Source organism: Neovison vison, chromosome 1 (assembly GCF_020171115.1).
Source record: "Neovison vison isolate M4711 chromosome 1, ASM_NN_V1, whole genome shotgun sequence".
Taxonomy (NCBI): Eukaryota; Metazoa; Chordata; class Mammalia; order Carnivora; family Mustelidae; genus Neogale; species Neogale vison.
Window position 1 is genome coordinate 184,896,738 of NC_058091.1, and position 20,169 is coordinate 184,916,906.

The 20,169-nt window shown below is 42.6% G+C and overlaps 1 long non-coding RNA gene across 1 annotated transcript in view; it reads right to left on the minus strand.

The window, feature by feature from the left end:
• LOC122916972 overlaps positions 1-13,343 on the minus strand; it is a 91,481-nt gene extending 78,138 nt beyond the window's left edge. The window contains exon 1 of the long non-coding RNA XR_006386337.1: positions 13,237-13,343. This is a non-coding gene — a long non-coding RNA (uncharacterized LOC122916972). The remainder of the gene's footprint in view (positions 1-13,236) is intronic.
• Positions 13,344-20,169: the final 6,826 nt, after the last annotated feature.

Genomic DNA, 20,169 nt, shown 5'->3' on the forward strand with positions numbered 1-20,169 from the left:
TTCCCACAACAGCTACTCTGTCTACTCATCTCAAAGTTCTGCTGATACTGAGCCTTACCAGGCTCTTGCTTGCCATATAAAAAGGAAAGAAACCATTGATGATGAAAAACCATGGATAGGAAAATCTTTTCCAAGAAGCAGGGACTAAAGCAGGCCAGGGGGCAATCAGTTATACACACACACACACACACAAAGTCCCTCAACATAGTTTCACCCTGAGCGTTAAAACCAGGCCTACTGGCATCTTACCTAATTGCCTTATCTATTTGTGCAGACCATCGTTTCCAGAATTACTTTCTTGATTGAGTATATGTGTGCTGCCTTTGGCATTCTTCGTCCCTACAAAGATTTAAGAAGATTGAAAAAGTGGGATGTAATCTGAGGTTGGCTTTTGGGTTTTAGCAAAAAGGAAGAGAGCCAAAGCTTTGAAGCAACTCAAGAAAAAATAAAAATTTACTTCTATAGCCAGAAGCCTAAAATTCATTATGGAGGTAATACTGGTAGACAAGGTGGAGGGTACTGGGTTGTTTGGCATCTGTCTACACTAACCCACATTTAGTGTTTGCATGGGTACCAACAGAGACCCAGCTCATGGGACATCCATTTCCCCATCTTGTTTCTACTACTGATCCCATGGTGAAGGACCTCACAAGCATACCAAGGACATGCAATCCAGAAATCCAAGCTCCATCCACATACCTTTGAAGGAACTGTCTTTTGACCTCAGAGAAGTCTTAAAAAAGGTGTACAAAATCACTAGAGGTGGATCTGTGGCCAGTCGATACCAGACTGTGGGTAGAATATGCTCAATAATAGGAACGTAGGTTTTATTTTTTTTTATTTCTTTTTAAAGATATTTATTTATTTATTTATTTGACAGAGAGAGAGAGATCACAAGTAGTCAGAGAGAGGGGGGAAGCAGGCTCCCCGCCGAGCAGAAAGCCCAATGCGACACTTGATCCCAGGACCCTGGGATGATGACCCGACCCCACTAAACTACCCAGGAGCCCTGGAAAGCAGATTTTAAATAGACATGTTCCCTTGGCCCCCAAGGTACTCCTCTCCCCATCAGAACTGAAGCAATCAGAACAAGACTAGAGGGGTTTCCATTAAAGCACTGAGCCTATGGCAAAAGTCACAACTGTCTAGGTCTAAGATGGTCTTTGGCCTGTTAAACATTCATTCATTTGTTCTGAGTACTAAAGAAAAATACTAAACCCTACACTCCTCATCATGACCCATAGCTATGGATTCCATTCCATTCTTTCCTTCTGACAGCGATGACAATATATTGGCAAATTATTCAATATGGATCAATGTCCTCATTACGGTTTGGTTCTTGAAGGTTTAGCTGGGTTTTCTCACATAGGAAAATAAGATGATTATCATTCCACCTATAACTATCTGGCCAAGCTAATAAAAGAAGAGAAGGAATCATTGCCCTTAGCCCATGTGCCAGATGACAGGGAAAAAGGTGGGCGGAAGGTGGGGAGGGAGGCAGCAACCTCACTATCATTATTTGTTACAGACAAGTGTCTATACTGGGGACATTACTGTTAAGTGGAAATCACAGCCACATGTTTTCTAGGCTTTGAGGACCCCATATGCTTCACAGCACAGTCAGTGAAAACATTGATACTCACATCCAGAAAATACGATACGAAAGATTGAACACACGTCCCTCTGATATAGAGGTGTATTCCATTATTCCCAATAAATGTGCTAAATTGCTGAACTGGGAGGTCTGCCAGTTCCCAGATAGCTTGGACGTATATGATGCTCCCTGGGCCACAAATTTCTCCTGCCTCTGTTACACTTCTCTCCCACAAGTAGAGCTATGGCATGACAGAGATTAAAATAAGCAGAGTTCCTTACTGTGTGTTGATGAGCCACTGACATGCAGCAAATAAATGGTGGCCAAACTGAATCCGCGAGCTAGACCATCTTTCTCTTGATAACTGACCTCTTATTTTATTTCTTAATAATAATCCATACACCCAGCCATTTTTTTTTAATATTACCAACCATGACCACTCTATCTTTGAACCTAATTTTTACACTTTATGTGGCTCTGGAGAAAAAGCCCTTTCTGCCAGCCAGCCCAAGCCTCCTTGCCTTTAATTCATCATGCAGCTCTGCGCTTAAAGTTCAAACGTGAGGCTGAATTTCCAAGTATTGTTCTGTTTCCATGCTCAGAGCAGGCAGTTAGGGCTGGGTTTGCACGGCGGTCACCCTCTTGCTGCAGGGGCTTGTGAAGTGTAATCAGGGAGTAATGTTGTGTGCCGGCACTGTGAGGTCCCTAGAGCCAGGTGCTACATAAATACAAGGCGCAAGAATATTCTGACCTGTGGTGGCGGACGGTGCTTTGATACATCCTCACCACACTGCATTGTGACAGGCCTTTGCAAAAAACCACAAAACAATCAGCAGCTCAGCTTATCTCGCTGTGTAAACCTCAGTGGGAGCCAGTCATACCTGCATTGCAAGCTGACTTCCATAGAAGCCACGATTATCTCCATCTCTTATTAATTTCCTTTCCACAACCGAAAATATGCAGCCCCCAATACGGCTCTGCGTTCAACAGATCCTGATAAGCTTCAAATGATCCATAAACTCTCTTCTGTGCTTTTTCTGAGCAAAAGAACACTTAAGGAGAAGAAACAATTGCAGTCATATTCTACCACAGATTAGCTCTTGTTCGTTCAAAAGATGATTCTTGGTTGTTTCACTTTAAATACGGAGGTATTTGGAGTTCTCCGTAAGAACAGAATATGTAAAGCAGAAGCATCCGAGTGACCTAGCCAAGGATTATGTTCCTCACCTACATAATAGCTAGGAGATAGGATCTAGATGCAACTCCAGTCAATACTGAATCTGTAATAACAGAAACACCGTAACAGTATCTTCTATAAATGAAATTTCAGATGATAGTGGTACATGACCAAGTTATTTTTATTTACTCATCTTAAAGCCATGTGAATTTGTAAAGGGCAAAACTCCTGGCTCGTTCATGTTTGCAAAAAAATGTACTAGACTAGGCCTTTACTACGTGTTGACTAATAACAACAGAATCTGCTTTGGAGCCCATCACTGTCTTCATCAACTACCTTGGCAAGGAAGAGAGAGCGAGTTACTGCTTTGGCCAGCATTTCAGAGTAACCCAAAATAGAGCCAGCTTTGGGATTAGCATTCCAATCAATCTTTTGACTGTGGGAAGGTTAAAAAGGGGATCTAGAGCAAAACCTATATTGCACTCCTCATGCGCTACTTCTGCTTTTCACATACACAAGTACATACGGACAGACTTTTAAACACAAGCACCCAGTCTGTCTGGAGATTGCAAGTAAAGTCTCATCTGAAACCAGAACGTCAGGGAAAATGAGTTACACAGTCAGTGGATAGTAGAGTTATCAGCTACTCTAATTCAAAAGTAAATGGGAACATGTGAACCCACAGAATTATCACCCAATTTCAATAACCAAATAGTCCCCTTTTCAAGAAGAAATGGGATATGAGCATTAACATAGATGGAAAACCTCCCGGGAGGCATTTTGGTGGCATGCCATGAGGTTTAGCCATGGTAGGTACATTATTTTTCCTTGGGACCCTAGTAACCCCCATATAAAAATGTGCCTTTCCCCAAGTCCCTTCTATTTAAAGTGTTAGCTCCCGGGTACCTGGGTGGCTCAGTGGGTTAAAGCCTCTGCTTTCGGCTCAGGTCATGATCCTGGGGTCCTGGGATTGAGCCCCACATCCCTCCCTCCCTCTCTCTCTCCCTGCCTCTCTGCCTACTTGTGATCTCTGTCTGTCAAATAAATTTAAAAATATATATTTTTTAAAATAAATAAATAAAATTTAAAAAAAAATGTTAGCTTCCCCCACAGAGCAAAGCTTTGAGGTGAAAATCTAATTATCTTCACCTTCCTTTAAAGGAATGAATTTCATAATAAATGATTCCAAGAGCAGATGCAACATGACGGAACAGCTGCCTTTCCCAGAATGTTGTTCTGACAACAAGTTCAATGCTCATTCCTCCTTTAATCAGAAACCTGACCACCAGATAAATGTGTTAGATTTCAACATCACCCTTCATTGATTAAACTTTGCCCAAAGTAGAAAATTAAATGGAGAGAAAAGGGAAAATAAGATTGGTTTTACTTTGTTTTCAGCTAAAGTATCTTATTTGTCAAATTACTTTGAATAAATAAAAATATATATGTTATAGTTTAGACTTCATCTGAAATACAGAAAGTTTATTTGTAGTCAAAATAGATTTGAGTTCCTGGGTTCCCATTGGCTTACATTCATTGGATTGGTAATTGTTACTTGCTGTGCAGTTGATCAGATAATTATTGCTAAGGAAGATAACACAGGTGAAAAAGAACTGATTGAGTAACCAATGACAGTATAAATCATTAACTGTAGGAGTTACATTCACCTGCACATTAGATTTTATGAAAGCTGTTGATAACTTAGGGTGGCTAGTGGGAGAAAAAGGTACACAGCTCTGCTAAAATAGAACCACAGAAATAGCCCTCGGTTTTAAAGATTTAAGAATTGAGCCATATAAAAATTAAGTGACTTTTTTCAGAATCACATCACTAGTTAATAAACTGGCAGGACTAGGACCTAGTCTTCTAATGTTAAACCAGGTCAAGGGGTTTATCCAAGGAATGTACTTTCAGTAAATATTCTTGGAATGAATGAATGAAACACAGTAACTTTCAAATAAACCCTTGCCCCACCATTGGAGATTTATATCTTAGTCTCCTAAATAATAGAAATTACCACCTACACCAAATAATCGATACATATATGATAATAGATTGGTAGGACACATGATAAAAAAGATTCAGGGAGATAAGATCCCTTAATCCCTAAATTTGGGAAATTGTATTATTTTTCCCATTTAGGAAAAAAATTTTGCTCTGTTTGAATATTTCCAGGTGATCAGAAGCAAATACTCTAGGTAGGGATAATACCTGAGTAGTATTCGGCCATATATGTCTGTAAAGTGTTTCTAATTAGCCAATCTTGTATATCCACTGACAGTGAGTTTCAAAGGAAAAATTCCTCATGAATCTCCTTGCTTTCTTACAGAAACTCCAGAGGCCTCTATTCCAGTGGTCTCTTGAGGGAAGAAAATTATACATCAAGGAAGGAGAACAACACAGAGGAGAGACCCAGACTCTTCACACATTCAGGTCACTTTATGATGAAACAATAAGAATAAAGACCATTGATCCAGGGCTTTTCAACCCTTCCATACATGTACCTTCCTTCTTCCCTTCCTCCTTCTTTCCATTTGTTTTTTTAAGCAGCAAATCACACTTTAAAAAACACAATGAGGGCGCCAGTGTGGCTCAGTTGTTTGAGCCACCGCCTTCGGCTCAGGTCATGATCCCAGAATCCCAGGATTGAGTCCCACATCAGGCTCCCAGCTCCTCAGAGAGTCTGCTTCTCCCTCTGACCTTCTCCCCCTCATGCTCTCTCTTTCTCTCTCTCTCTCTCTCTCAAATAAATAAATAGAATCTTTAAAAAAAAAAAAAACGCACTGAAACTGTAGCTATCCACTGAATCAGTGGCATTCCATATCATTAGGAAAGGCCAGACGCTGCTGGGTTTCAAGGAAGGCAATTTTTACATCGAGGGTTTTGAAATTCATGGCAGAGTTAATAGCTTAAAAGACAAAGTTTTTCTATTTCAAGAGGAAGGATTTTTGAAAGAAGAAAGCGTTTATTGAAACAGCAGTTTTGATAAAAATAAGAGCATTAATTTTATACTATATACAATAAGGTTAGGAAAAATGCCAGATTACGTAGGAGCCATTTTCCACTCTTACAAAGAGATATACGTCAACCAGCTGGGAGCAGGAAAGGAGAGTGGAGGGGATAACAATAGACAGCTGTTGGTGGGGATCCCTGTAAAGGAAGTCTAGATAGGATTAGGGGGTCTGAGAGCTGGAGAAAAATATGTCCCACTTCTCAGACCCGCACGAGGAGTGCCAGGGAGCCTTAGAGAGAGAAGCCCCCCCTCTCCAGCATGGGACCAGAACCATGAATAGAAATGGGGCAGGTCAGGTATCAGCAGAGAGGATCTGAGAGAGCCCTGCCTGGAGGCTCCACAGCCCAGGGTGTAACTTAACAAATCTGAAAATCAAATCTGAAAATTTCCAGTGACTCCCCCAAATGAGAATACAAGTGGCTGAAGCAATGAACAAGACATGTCATTAAAGCTGTGATGAGAGCATGCTGGGGAGGTCCTTGAGCTAGTGGTTATGGCAGGTGAGGGACAAGAGCATCAAGATTAGACACTGATGACTCAAGTTGAAAACTCATGTCCACACTGAAACTTGTACACGGATGTTCATAGCTTTCTTAACTGCCCAAACTTGGAAGCAACTAGTATGTCCTTTAGTAAGTGAATAAACAAACTGTGGTATATCTAGATATTTAGTCAGAACTAAAAGCAATGAGCTATCAAGCTATGAAATGACACGGTGGAAGCTTGGACTCATATTACTAAGTGAAAGAAGCCAATCTGAGAAGGCTACTTACTATGTGGTTTTAACTCTCTGACATCCTGGAAAAGGAAAAGCTATGGAGACGGCCAAAAGACCAATAGTTGCCAGGGGTTGACGAGGAAGAGGGATGAAAAACATTATGTATGACACCATAATGATGGATATGTGTCATCATGCATTTGTCCAAACCCACAGAATGTACAAGAGTGAGCCCTAAGGTAGACTAAGGACTTTGCGTGACTATGATGTGTCAGTGTTGGATCTTCAGCTGCAACAGATTCCACACTATGCTGGGAGATGTTGACAATGGGGAAGGCTATACTTGTGTAAGGGCCGGGGGGTACACGGGAAATCTCTATACCTTTCCTTCAGTTTTGCTGTGAACTTAAAACTGCTCTATAAAATAAAATCTTTTTTTATTTTTTTATTATAAACATATAATGTATTATTAGCCCCAGGGATACAGGTCTGTGAATCTCCAGGTTTACATACTTCACAGCACTCACCATAGCACACAACCTCCCTAATGTCCATAACCCCACCCCCCCTGCTACCCCTCTCCCCCCAGCAACCCTCAGTTTGTTTTGTAAGATTAAGAGTCTCTTATGGTTTGTCTCCCTCCCAGTCCCATCTTATTTCATTTATTCTTTTCCTACCCCCCCAAGCCCCCCCACATTGTATCTCCACTTCCTCATATCAGGGAGATCATATGATAGTTGTCTTTCTCTGATTGACTTATTTTGCTAAGCATAACACCCTCTAGTTCCATCCACATCGTCGCAAATGGCAAGATTTCATTTCTTTTGATGGCTGCATACTGTTCAGTTGTATATATAAACCACTTCTTATTTATCCATTCATCTGTTGATGGACATCTAGGTTCTTTCCATAGTTTGGCTATTGTGGACATTGCTGCTATAAACATTCGTGTGCACATGCCCCTTCGGATCATTACATTTGTATCTTTAGGGTAAATACCCAGTAGTGCAATTGCTGGGTCGTAAGGTAGCTCTATTTTCAACTTTTTGAGGAACCTCCATGCTGTTTTCCAGAGTGGTTGCACCAGCTTGCATTCCCACCATCAGTGTAGGAGGGTTCCCCTTTCTCCGCATCCTCGCCAGCATCTGTCATTTCCTGACTTGTTGATTTTAGCCATTCTGACTGGTGTGAGGTGGTATCTCATTGTGGTTTTAATTTGTATTTCCCTGATATAAAATGAAATCTTAAAGAAAACAAAAGCAAAACGAAAATCCAGATGGCTGAAGACTAGCAGAGAGGGCTTCCTGACTGCAGAGAAGAGTGTAGCATCAAAGGTGATAGTGGACTAGACCTGCACAAACTTCTTCCAAGGCCAGGATGATTTTTTAAGCCCCAGAGACAGATTCAGAGCTAACAGGGATAAAAGGAAGGAGCAGAGCCTTGAAGTACCTTAGTGTGAACTCTGAACTGACTGAGAACCAACATGGGGCGATTAAGACATAATTTAAGCTCACTTATAGAACATAAAGTTCAAGTCTGCACATTTGTTCACTGCCTGTCAAATTCATGTCTGCTGTAGTCACCAAATGGAAGTGAATGTGTTTGGGGGTTAGTGGGTTAGGGGCCCAGAGTCCCACAAGCTCAGGCTCCTGCACATCTCCCCCACGGTTTCTCCACCTTGGTGTTATCAGCAACTGGGGGGCACATAATTCTTCTTGTGGAAGCTATCTCACGCATTGTGGGATTTTCCGCAGCATCTGTGGCCTCTACCTGGTAGGTGCCAAGAGCAAACACGTTCCCCAAGTGATATTAAAATGTCCTCTCAGAGTGAAGGGAAGGGTGAGGAACTGCCCCCGGCTGACAACCACCACTCCAGAATATCCCCCAGGCAACCTTGAGAAAGAAATCAGAGAACTCCATGGAGCTCAGTTTATAAACAACAGATGTAGCCAATTCCTCATTCACAAATGTGGAGTTGAAGCCAAGGTAGGTAAATTGACTTTCATTCTGCCTCACTATAAATTAAGGAGAGAGCCAGGATTATAACCCAGATTTCCTGACATTAAATTCTGTGCTTTATCTCCCTAGAATTTGAAATCTGAGAAAACTAGGGAAAAAAACAAAAACAAAAATAAAAACAAAAACAAAAAAAACCTACCTGGCACACAGTAGCAACTTCTAATTATGTACTGAACAAATGAATGGCTTAGCCATTTGGGTCATGCCATGTCATTGCATATTGTAGAACGAAAGAAGAACCATGACCCTAGCCTTCCTGCAAGCGGCAGAGACACTTCTAGGGGTCACGCTATACTTTCCAATGCCAATTCTAACCCCTCTGTACATGTGTGAGTCCAAAGTAAATGTGGAAAAATATTCCTGGCCAATTTTTGGACTCAATGCTGATAGTCATGCCATATTTAAAGATTTTGAAGGTGTGAGCATGGAAGGACATATCTATTTCCCAGGGCTCGCTGATGATAGAGTTGTTGAAGAGGCCATGTGTATTCCAAAGCTCCTCTAATTCTCATTATCTGAACCACACACCTTGAACCTGATTCCACGTGCCCACGTACTGTTCATTAGTTATTTCCCGTGTGCTGTCATGTTTTCCTTACAAAATTGCAGATAGATCTAAAACTGATCATGGTATTTTCCTCTTTCCTTTATGTTTTCTATTATCTTTATCTAGCACAGTACTGGGCACAAAATAGAAGACGCTCATATCTGAAAGCTGCTCACCGTAATTCTACAGTAATTTCTTTAATTTGTTCAGAAACTGGGCGCCCTAAGGGCCAGTGTGTCTGCCACAGATAGGCCAAAAGCTGTGATTCTATTTTCTGTCCTTATTTATTAATGTGTAGTTGGACGGCACACTATCTGACATCAGAAGCCAGTGGCAACTTTCCAATCTGTGTCTCTAATAGAGATAAATGTGGAGCAGAGGTGGCAAACTGGCTGACAGCCCACCCAAGGCAACCCTAGGATAAGTTCTGCTGAGCCGTTTATTAAACGCTACTGCGTGAGGCACGGGGTGTGCCTGGGCGGTAGGAGCAACCCGGCGCCAAACCCACTTCTCCAGTTACTGAGCTTCTCCGTCTCCTTACACAAAAAGTCGAAGTAACAGAAGTTCCTAATGAGGTTGGTACAAAGATTAAATTAATTAATACAGGGCACCTGGGTGTCTCAGGGGGTTAAGCATCTGCCTTCAGCTCAGGTCATGATCTCAGGGTCCTGGGATGCAGCCCCACATCAGGCTCTCTGCTCAGCAGGGAGCCAGCTTCCCCCTCTCTCTCTCTGCCTGCCTCTCTCCCTACTAGTGATTTCTCTTTCTGTCAAATAACTAACTAAACCTTTTTTTAAAAAATTAATTAATACACTTAAAGTTCCTGGAACACAGCTGACACAAACTAAGTTCCCCAAAGAGATCAGGTATCATCCCCCCCCTCAGGATCACCACATCAGCATCACCACAAAGGTGCTGGGAGGCGTCAAACCACGAAATACCTGCCTGTTGCACTTCTTCATCCTTGAGACCACGTAGCAACCAAACAGCCAGACACACAGGCTTCGAGTACAAATTACTTATAACGTTCAACTCTTATCAGTGAAGATAGTCCAAGAGTTATTCATCCATCAAAATATAAAAATTATATTTTAGTATTAAATGGTGCTATGAAACGATATGAAAAGCCTTCATTCTTCCTAAGTCTTTTTGTTAACTCCAAGTCAGATCATCAAGGTCTCAGAAGATGCATTTCACCATAGAAAACACCAGAAACTAAGCCCTTCCCACCCCCAACCTCTGCCTCATGCACTCCCCATGCATGCAGCTCTTCTGAAAGGCAGAAAAGGGTATGATTTTCTTAGAAATTTTTAGCAGAAAGTCATGTGTACCCAGGAACAAGACTGTAGCCATTAAAAAATTATGAAAATATAAATATTCCCAGCCTTTCTTCTCTTCTGCAGAAGAGAATTCTGGCTTGGCCCACTTGGCTCCTCCTGTTCCTCTAAACAGAGCAAGGATAGTTCCTGGGAGATGGTTGTGTTGGCGGACTCTAGTGATGCTTAAGAGGTAGGACTAGAAAAAAAAATAAAGAGAAAGAGGGTTTGCACCAAAAAAAGATATATTCCTGATTTATATATATTCTGTAACACACACTCACACACACACACACACACACACACATCTTTTGTGCATTAAAGGACTGAATGGTAACAGAACAGAAAGAGGCAGTGTAGGAGAAGAAAAGAAAATCTGGTGGCTCATGTGTGCTGTCTGTGCTGGGGGTATCATTCAGCTGGGAGAGGAGACTTAATGAAGATTTGGGGGCTAATGTCAGCCCTTAGTGTAGAGGCTACTAGTACAACAAAGCCTGAGCAAGATTTTTACTGCGTCTACATGTTTTAATGCACATCTCCTACTCCTTCTGTTTCCCATCTGAATTTGCTTAGAAGACTACCTAAATGTGGAACTTCCTTCAAATGTGGTTTTCTTTCAGGCTATTCATCTTTAAAACAACACCTAGGAAATACCTCTGTTATGTTAAGACCTTCCATGTAACATCACAGAAAATACCACACGTACAAGCACGGCGGGGAGAAGTGACGTTGGTAGACATGTCTAGGAGTACATATTTAATCAGATTTCAAAGAAAGTGGCATTGTGACTGATTTTTAAATTATAGAGAATGACTGTTAGAAATGGGTGCTTATCGGCACACTCAAGTTGCTGACACAGTGCAGCAAGAACTCTTAGAACCTAGAGAACAATGGAGAGTGACAGACACGGCTTCAGCCAAAACCCTGGAGGAAAACAGCAAAGAACTCCCTGTGCCTTCTGGTTCCGTGTGTGTGTTCAGAGGAGGAAGGAGTGGTAGCAACTTCACTAGCAGGCGTAGCTAGTGTAGCTTTGTGGGCTAGAGCCCAGCTGCTCTCTCTCTTCTCAAAATTAATTTGCCAAAACATCCAAGAGTCATCTTTGTACTAAATGATGCATGATTAAAAAAACACACACTGGCTATGTCTGTCCTTGCCACATTCATTACCATGATTTGCTAAACATTTATGAGCCCACCACTATTTTGGGTGGCAACAGCTCAGTAAAAGCCAAAAGGACCCTGGAAAGGCACTATGCTGCTGCTTCTGGAAGGCAGAGCAGATTCATTTGTTGCTATTTTCAAGCAAAATATTTCAAAGCAATCTAAAGCTTGGGAGAGCAGGCTTTCCTAATAACCCTATCAATCCTAAACCCCATAATATGCCATGGTCTCAAGTGATTTAAAAAAAAAAAAATAACGACACAGAACAGTAGCAGCTAAATATCAGGAAATACAAAAATAAGTAATTAAATAAATAAAAACCTCTGAACAGTAAGGAAGGGTGGGGAAGTAGAGAGAGACACGATGTAGGGGATTAGTCACAGTTTATAAAACATTGATGACTTTTGGCTACTGTGCTTTACTCCCGCAAATGGGAGAAATTCATGCATAACCTATAGAGTAGGATGTCTTTAGAGTGAATGAAAGCATCTGAATAATACAGTTTCATTCGACTCTGAGACTCCTTTCATCTTACGTAACTACCAGGCAAAGCGCTGCTGCTCATATCCCTTGGGTTGATTAAGTGGTGGAACGAGACTTGTTCAGGCCCCATGTGTTCCTCAGAGATTCTCAGGAGAGGGATTCACCACATCCCCTCCCATCCCCAGAAGGCTGACATCTGGGAAGGGACAGATACTGCCCAAGCAGTTCCTCCTCACATAAGCATCTCAGGCTCCTATTTCCAGGAATACCAAGATGCCCTTGTTTCCTTGCTTACACTCTTGTCTATTTTTTTTTAAGATTTTATTTATTTATCTGACAGAGATCACAAGTAGGCAGAGAGAGAGGAAGGGAAGCAGGCTCCCCGCTGAGCAGAGAGCCCGATCTGGGGCTCGATCCCAGGACCCTGGGATCATGACCTAAGCCGAAGGCAGAGGCTTTAACCCACTGAGCCACCCAGGTGCCCCTTGTCTGTTTTTTTGGAAAGTAGCTAGTTTTCACTCGGGAGGCCATGAAAGTCTCCACTGTAATTAGAAAGTACAATATCAAAGTCAGCTCTGCCCCTAACTAGTCAGAGGCTGTGTTAGTCAAAGGTCTTTGTTCCTTTCCTTACAGATCATCAAATCCCATTTTTTTTTTTAAATGCAAAGAAGAAAAATCCTATAAGGTGGAACAAGAACTATGCTTAAGAAAAGTCAATAAAACAATTTGCTCTTCAAGGGACCGGCAGAGGTCATTTCCACTTTGATCTTTCCATATCTGCATCCTGGTTTGTGCCTGATTTATTCAACTTTTCCACATTCAACCTTTTTGATTAAAGCCTGTTTTGTTGGTTGAGGGCAAAAGCTTTTAATTATCCTCATGAAGAATGCCTCTACTGGATTCCAGAAACGAAGAGACTCCTACACCCTGGGACAAGGAGCGTCTGAAGGTGTTTGCATTCACAGGGATGACACAGAACTCTTCACCAACCACTAGCAACTGTGAGGCAGGGAGTAGGTACATCGGTAGTCAAAATGAAAATAGCACAGAAGCCAAATGTATGGCTTTATGCTAAGTTAACCAGAGTCCTGAGGATTTTCCTTGCCAGTTAGCTCCATATTCACAGGCTTTCACAATTTTCAAAAGAGGAAGCTGAGGCCCACACAAATGAACTTAGGCGAGATTGTGCAATTTACCCACACTTCTTACCTGCCGAGCGCGCGGGAGAGCCACCACAGCCTCCTAACTCATAGCCACAGCCATTCATTGGTTCACCATGAGACGGCAGTAAAGAGCTCTCTTTGAAAGTCCTATACGCTGAAGCTGTGGGCAAAATGCCAAGACATCAGGATGATGTGGTCAAGCGATTTAAAAATGAAATCAATCATCTGTATGTTGAGGTGGCATAATGCCAAGCAGCTAACTAACTGAATGTTTCAATGTTTAAAGCTTGGCTGTCGCCTAAGTCTTTGCAAACTCCTAGGGTAGCTTTATATGAATTGCAGTTTCCTTGTATTCAATGGTGCACCTTTTTCCTTGTGGGGAATTCTTCTTTCACAGTAGTTCAAAAGGCTCCGTGCCTCCCAAAAGTGCAAAATGGACTTCCTTTTTCATGATCGCTCATAAGATTAATTATGAACATATTACTGACTAAATCCAGAAAAACACAATTACATATCTGAGGATTTCCTGAAGAAGCAGGACACTGCTGACTTACAGTGTCATATTCTAGGTCAGTGATGACCCCTAGGTGACTCTATTGTCCTAAATACATGTACGCAGTAAAATGCATATCTTGCACACACGGCTGTAATAGAGTGCGGCATGTAAAGGAGGTTGGTGTTCCGAGAACTGATGAGAGAGAGAAACCCCCAGAGGCTCCTGGGGATAGAAGATGGTCAGAATGGACCCTAACCAGCAGAGGAAAAAGTATCTGGGCAAAGTGAAAAAGATGATGGTGGTCAAAAACAGAAAGCAGCAGGTTATCTACCACTGAAAACTACCATCGGTTAGCAGTGTATATCTACCAACGGTCAGCAAAATTGATCGACCTCAAAGAACTGCAGAATCAAGCCCAAGTATCGGGAAGTCATGCATTTTGTTGGGAGAAGAAGAACAGAAAGGCCTCCCTCTTATTCAGCCACTAGAGACTAGATGTATCCAGCAGAAGTTCTAAGATTTGGCAGAATAAGCAAGGAAGCTTCACCAGCTTAATTAATATGGCTTTATGTTCATTAACCTTAAGTCTATGTTATAAGTGCTTTTCAGATATTCCCACGAGGGCTGGCAGAGGAGAGGAAAATGCTGAGGCATCAGTATTCATGAAGCTAATTATCTGGGGGAATCTGCAGGGGGATCAGCTGACCCTGATAGGACACTCATCCCTCTCTGGGTGTTCTGTCTTTAGACAACTCAGCTACCCATCAAATCCAGCAAGGTTTACGGAGAACCTGCTCTGTCCCAGGATTTGCAAGGTGCTGAGATTAAAATGCTGAAATATTATCAAGTTAAGACATGATTATGATCACAGCCAGCTGTTTCAACAATCCCTAAGTCCAAAGTCAGAACAAGATCCAGGTTGAGGGACACCCTCTGGTTTCCGGTCCTTGTTTGCTTACAGAATGGAGTTTTAACACGTTCAGTAAATGGAATCTCACTGATGCTTCTCCCCCAGTTTCTGGGGGTACGGAGTCTTAGTGGTTTTGTACAATAAAATATACCATGAACTTATAAGACAAAAGAAATACGATGAAAATATATGTGCAGGCTACGACGGATAAATATTACCCTCGATTTGAGTGAGCATTCACAAATCAGTAAGAAAAAGTAAACCCCAAGTGCAGTCTTTCCGAGAGGAACATTTTTCTACTTTTGGAAATCTCATATTAGTTCCCTGTGTAAGGACAAATAAAAAATTTGAAATAGGAGGCTTAATTCTCCCTGTTTAAAATAAGGGCAAAGAGTCCCCTCTCTTTCTTTTTTCTAGGTCCATTCGCTTTAGAAAATTTGTAAGCACCTTCTCCTCCCTGTGCAATGATTATAAAACCCTTTGAAAACCAAACAGGCCCATGCGGCCCCCCGGGTGGCTCCGTCAGTTTTCCGCCTCCAGCTCAGGTCATGCTCTTAGGGCCTGGGATCCAGCCCTGTGTCAGATGTGTCAGGCTCCCTGCTCAAAGGGGATTCAGCTTCTCTGTCTCCCTCTGCCCCTCCCAACCCCTACCACTGGCACTCCTGTGTGCACATGCTTTTTCTCTAGTAAATAAAAATCTTAAAAAAAAAAAAAAACTAGGGATGCCTGGGTGGCTCAGTGGGTTAAGCCTCTACCTTCAGCTCAGGTCATGATCTCAGGGTCCTGGGATCAAGGCCCGCTTCGGGCTCTCTACTCAGCAGGTTCTCTACTCAGCGGGGAGCCTGCTGCCCCCTCCCCCAAGTCTGCCTGCCTCCCTGCCTACTTGTGATCTCTCTCTCTCTGCATCAAATAAATAAATAAAAGCTTAAAAAAAAAACAAAAACCTAGATGGGCCCTTTGTCATCTTGATAACCTAAAAATGTCTTTCTCAGACATGAGAGCTATCTCTTTGAAATATAAACATCAAGAAGGATCGCACCCCTATCTCCCAGCTTCTCTGGGAGGGCAGGAGCCTAATTTTGGCGGGCACTTTGCTCCAAGTTCCAAAACCACCCTGTATCATAAAGGTATGAAAATTTTTTCTTCTGGATAAAGCCAACAGCCAACACAGACGATCCCCCCAGTTACCATGGTATGGTTAGGACAATCATGTTTGCTGAATGGCACTGCCAAGTCCTCTTACTTGAGGATTAGTTATTACCTCGAAAACACGTAGGAATGGGTTGTTGTTATGGGTTGTTGTTTCTGTTGTTATAATCTCCTAGGGGTTTGCCTGCGGTGCATGTCCCTCTCTGGTTTAATATCTCAATAATAAAACAATTTTCTGTCTCGACTACCTTTGCAAGAAGGTTTTCTAGGTTGGAAGAAGATTTTGGCTTTTAATGCTATTTCCCCAATATCTGTAATTATTTTTTTGTTCATTTTCTCCACTGGAACATAAATTCTATAAACCCATCCTTCCGCTCCCTACTGTCTTTCTCTACTCCTTGGCAAAATCAAAGTACTCAATAAATCTTTGTTAGGGGTCAGACCGTGATGACTTTTCTGAGGAGAAGCTTGAGATGGTGGGTGACAGGAAAACTGTGGCTTTCTAACGGAGCGAGGCTTATCCAAAAATAACGCCACGTGAAATGGTGCTGTGAGAGCCTGCTCGCGTGCAGGCTCTTCTCATACACCCTCCCTTCTCCTGCTTGACTTCTCAACAAGGAGTTAAATCCCCGGAACAAGGGTTAGTCCCCCTGGGCACAGCACACAAGTTAATGAGCCTCTGGGACTGTTGAGTGAGATGAAATCCCATTCTCCAAAGAAAAAAGTGAAACTGGTAATAACAGGATCTAGCGAAGTAGGCCATCTAGTTACCTCTGTAAATCTGGGAATTACGAGAGGGTACCACCTTTTCATAAAGCAATAGTGACCATGACCCCTAACTCTGTTAAGTTTCTTAGCAATTGGCAATTGGTTTTACAGCCGGTATCTCACTGATTGCGGAAGCACTTCTGTTAGCCAAGGAGGCGGAATTTACTATCCCACACCAGCGATATAGAAACCAAGGCTCATGGGAGACGTAGGACTAGCTCAACATTTGGCATCTAGGCAGAAAAAAACAAAACAAAACAAACAAACAAACAAAAACTGATGCCAAGACTCTAATCTTTTGATTCGTATTCCAGCACCCCTTCATTTACTCATTTATTCTCATTACTTCATTTACCTTCTAACCCCTAACGAGAGAGCAAGGGATAGCCACAAAAACTTTCTCAAAAAAACCCTGGTGCCCACAGCCTCTAACTGATCCTGACTTCCAGAGCCCCCTGCGCCGTGCCCCCAACCCCACTACCGGGCTTCACTGATGCGACCTTACACAAAGAGGACGGGAATTTGCCACATGGGATTCCCGGCACACCTCTCCTGTAGCCGCCCTTGCCCTGCACCCTGCCACTGAAACCCGTCGGTGGTAGAGCATCATGAGCACATAGCATATCCTTCTCCAGTGTCTAGGCTTCCTGGTCAGAGAAGACGGGGATAACTGCAAAAGCAGCAGCTCTTTAAAGATACAGAGAGGTGGGGCGCCTGGGTGGCTCAGTGGGTTAAGCCGCTGCCTTCGGCTCAGGTCATGATCTCAGAGTCCTGGGATCGAGTCCCGCATCGGGCTCTCTGCTCAGCAGGGAGCCTGCTTCCCCCTCTCTCTCTCTGCCTGCCTCTCTGCCTACTTGTGATTTCTCTCTGTCAAATAAATAAATAAAATCTTTAAAAAAAAAAAAAAGATACAGAGAGGTGGGATCCGAAACCTGGAAAACAGGAGAGCTGATTTCAGTAGCTTTACAAGGAGATGAGCGGTTAGCTGGAAAAACAGGGTACGTATCTGTATTCGTCCAATCAACATTCAGTGCGCACTGTGTGTGTGCCAGGCACGGGCTGGGCAACAGTGATTAGGACGTGGGCCCCGCCTGGGGCACTTTACAACACAGCACCACAGCCAGAGGAGCAAATGAATAATGAGTATCGTTCCATTTTATAAGAGCTTCAGCGGCAGCACTAACTATTATTAATCATCCAACTAGCAAGAGAATATTCATCTGAACAGAAATAAAGTTGCACCAAATTCCAGAATCAAATAACACGTATGCCCAATGTACACGCTTCTGGAAGTGAGGACAATAAATAAATGAAGCAATTATTTATTCTGGATTTAATGGAGGGGCCTAAAAAGTACTGAGAGTTAGATCCCTTAAAACTACCAAGTTCTGGGGTGCCTGGGTGGCTCAGTGGGTTAAAGCCTCTGCCTTCAGCTCAGGTCATGATCCCAGGGTCCTGGGATGGAGCCCCATGTCGGGCTCTCTGCTCGGCAGGGAGCCTGCTTCCCCCTCTCTCTCTGCCTGCCTCTCTGCCTACTTGTGATTTCTGTCTGTCAAATAAATAAAGTCTTAAAAAAAAAAAAAAAAAACCTACCAAGTTCCAGTCTGCGCTGCGGACATTAAAAACTGAGTAAAACAGAAGGACCCACAGTAAAATGAAAGTGGACCTGTCAACTGTCTATTACAGAGGGTGTGAGAAGTGCTACAACAGGGCAAACCATGTAATGATGTAAGAACAGAGAGGAGATATTTAAACAGGGAGGTCAAGAGGGACTGCCAAATATACGATCCTTAAACTGAATTTAAAGATTCAAAGGTTTACTAGTTGTTACGGACTGAATGCTTGCACAACCCCTATTCCCAATTCCCATGTTGAAGCCCAACCCACATTGTGATGGTATTGGGGTGGGGGTAATTAGGTTTAGATAAGGTCATGAGGGTGGAGTCCCTATCATGGGGGGGGATCACTGTCCTTATAAGAAGAAGAGAGACCAGAGCTCCCTCATGCTCTCTCTTTCTCTCTCTCTCTCTTCCCCTCTCCAAGAGCACAAAGAGGTCATGTGAGCACACAGGGAGACGGCAGCTATGTGCAAGTCAGGAAAGCAGCTCTCATCAAGAACTGAATCTGTCAGCACCTTGATCTTGGTCTTCCCAACCCCCAGCACTGTGAGAAATAAACGTCTGTTGCTTAAGCCACCCAGTCTATGGTATTCAGTTATGGCAGCCTGAGCTGGCTAATATACTAGGTTAAAATGAAAAGAAAAAAAAAAAAAAAGAAAGAAAGAAAGAAAAAGAAAACCATTTTAGAAACAAAAAAAAAAAAAAAAAAAAGAAGTGAAGAAATCACAGATGCTCAAGATAGCATGCCAGGTTTAAGAACTAAAAGAAGGTTGGTATGATTAAAGGGTGGGCATACATGTGGCTTCGAGAAAGAAGATGATGCTTCAGAAGCGGGAAGCCCAGGAAAGCCGTATATGCTAAAGTGGGTACTTGAACTTCAGGCAGAAAGCTACTGAAGGATTTTAAACAAAACAGGACTTGTTCAGAATTGCAACTTAGCCTACTCTGGAGGAGGGCTACAGGATATAGTAAGAAGGACAGGTTTGAAGACAAGGAAGAAGTTAAGTGAGAAATGGGGTGGACACATGCTCTTCCTTCAGGGACTACCCTTCCCCTAAATTACAAGCCTGGTGGTTCAAGTGGGCTGATAGGTCCTCCCTTATCTAGCCCCAGAGATGGACAAATGACTTCATCCTGAGCCAGTTAGAATACTCATATGTTGAGGCAACCTGGGTGGCGCAGTGTTAGGTTAAGCCTCTGCCTTCGGCTCAGGTCATGATCCCAGGGTCCTGGGATCGAGCCCCGCATCGGGCTCTCTGCTTGGCGGGGAGCCTGTTTCCTCCTCTCTCTCTCTCTCTCTCTCTCTCTGCCTACTTGTGATCTCTGTCTGTCAAATAAATAAATAAAATCTTTTAAAAAAATTTTAAAAATACCCATATGTCACAATTTAGGACAGGGCTCAAAATATAATATATGCTTAAAAATATTACTGAATAATTAAAAACACCACATTATAGAAGTGATCAAGTAATCCAGGGAGTTCCTGGAATTCTGGAGGTTCAAGGCTTATGGTTGATGGCAACTGTAATAAGAAAAGGTAAGGAAGCAAATGTCATCGTTCAGTCTTCAAATTAACATTATTAAGTGCATCCTGCATGCCAAGCGTAAGATGAGGTGCTGGAACAGGGTTGGTAGAAACACCAGTGTGAGTAAAACACAGCTCCTGTTTTTAAATATCATATTTTTAAAGTAGTTTTCTTTTCAAGATTTTATTTATTTATTTGACAGAGAGAAATCACAAGTAGATGGAGAGGCAGGCAGAGAGAGAGAGAGGGAAGCAGGCTCCCTGCTGAGCAGAGAGCCCGATGCGGGACTCGATCCCAGGACCCCGAGATCATGACCTGAGCAGAAGGCAGCGGCTTAACCCACTGAGCCACCCAGGTGCCCTTAAATATCATATTTTTAACAAGGGAAACCTTTATTATTCGAGATCAAAAATTTTAAATGCATAATTATACAAATAAAGGAATATGGTCCTCCAGAGAAATTTGCTAACTAGTAGTTCTTGCCACAAGACTCAGGAAAGACTGTGAAGAG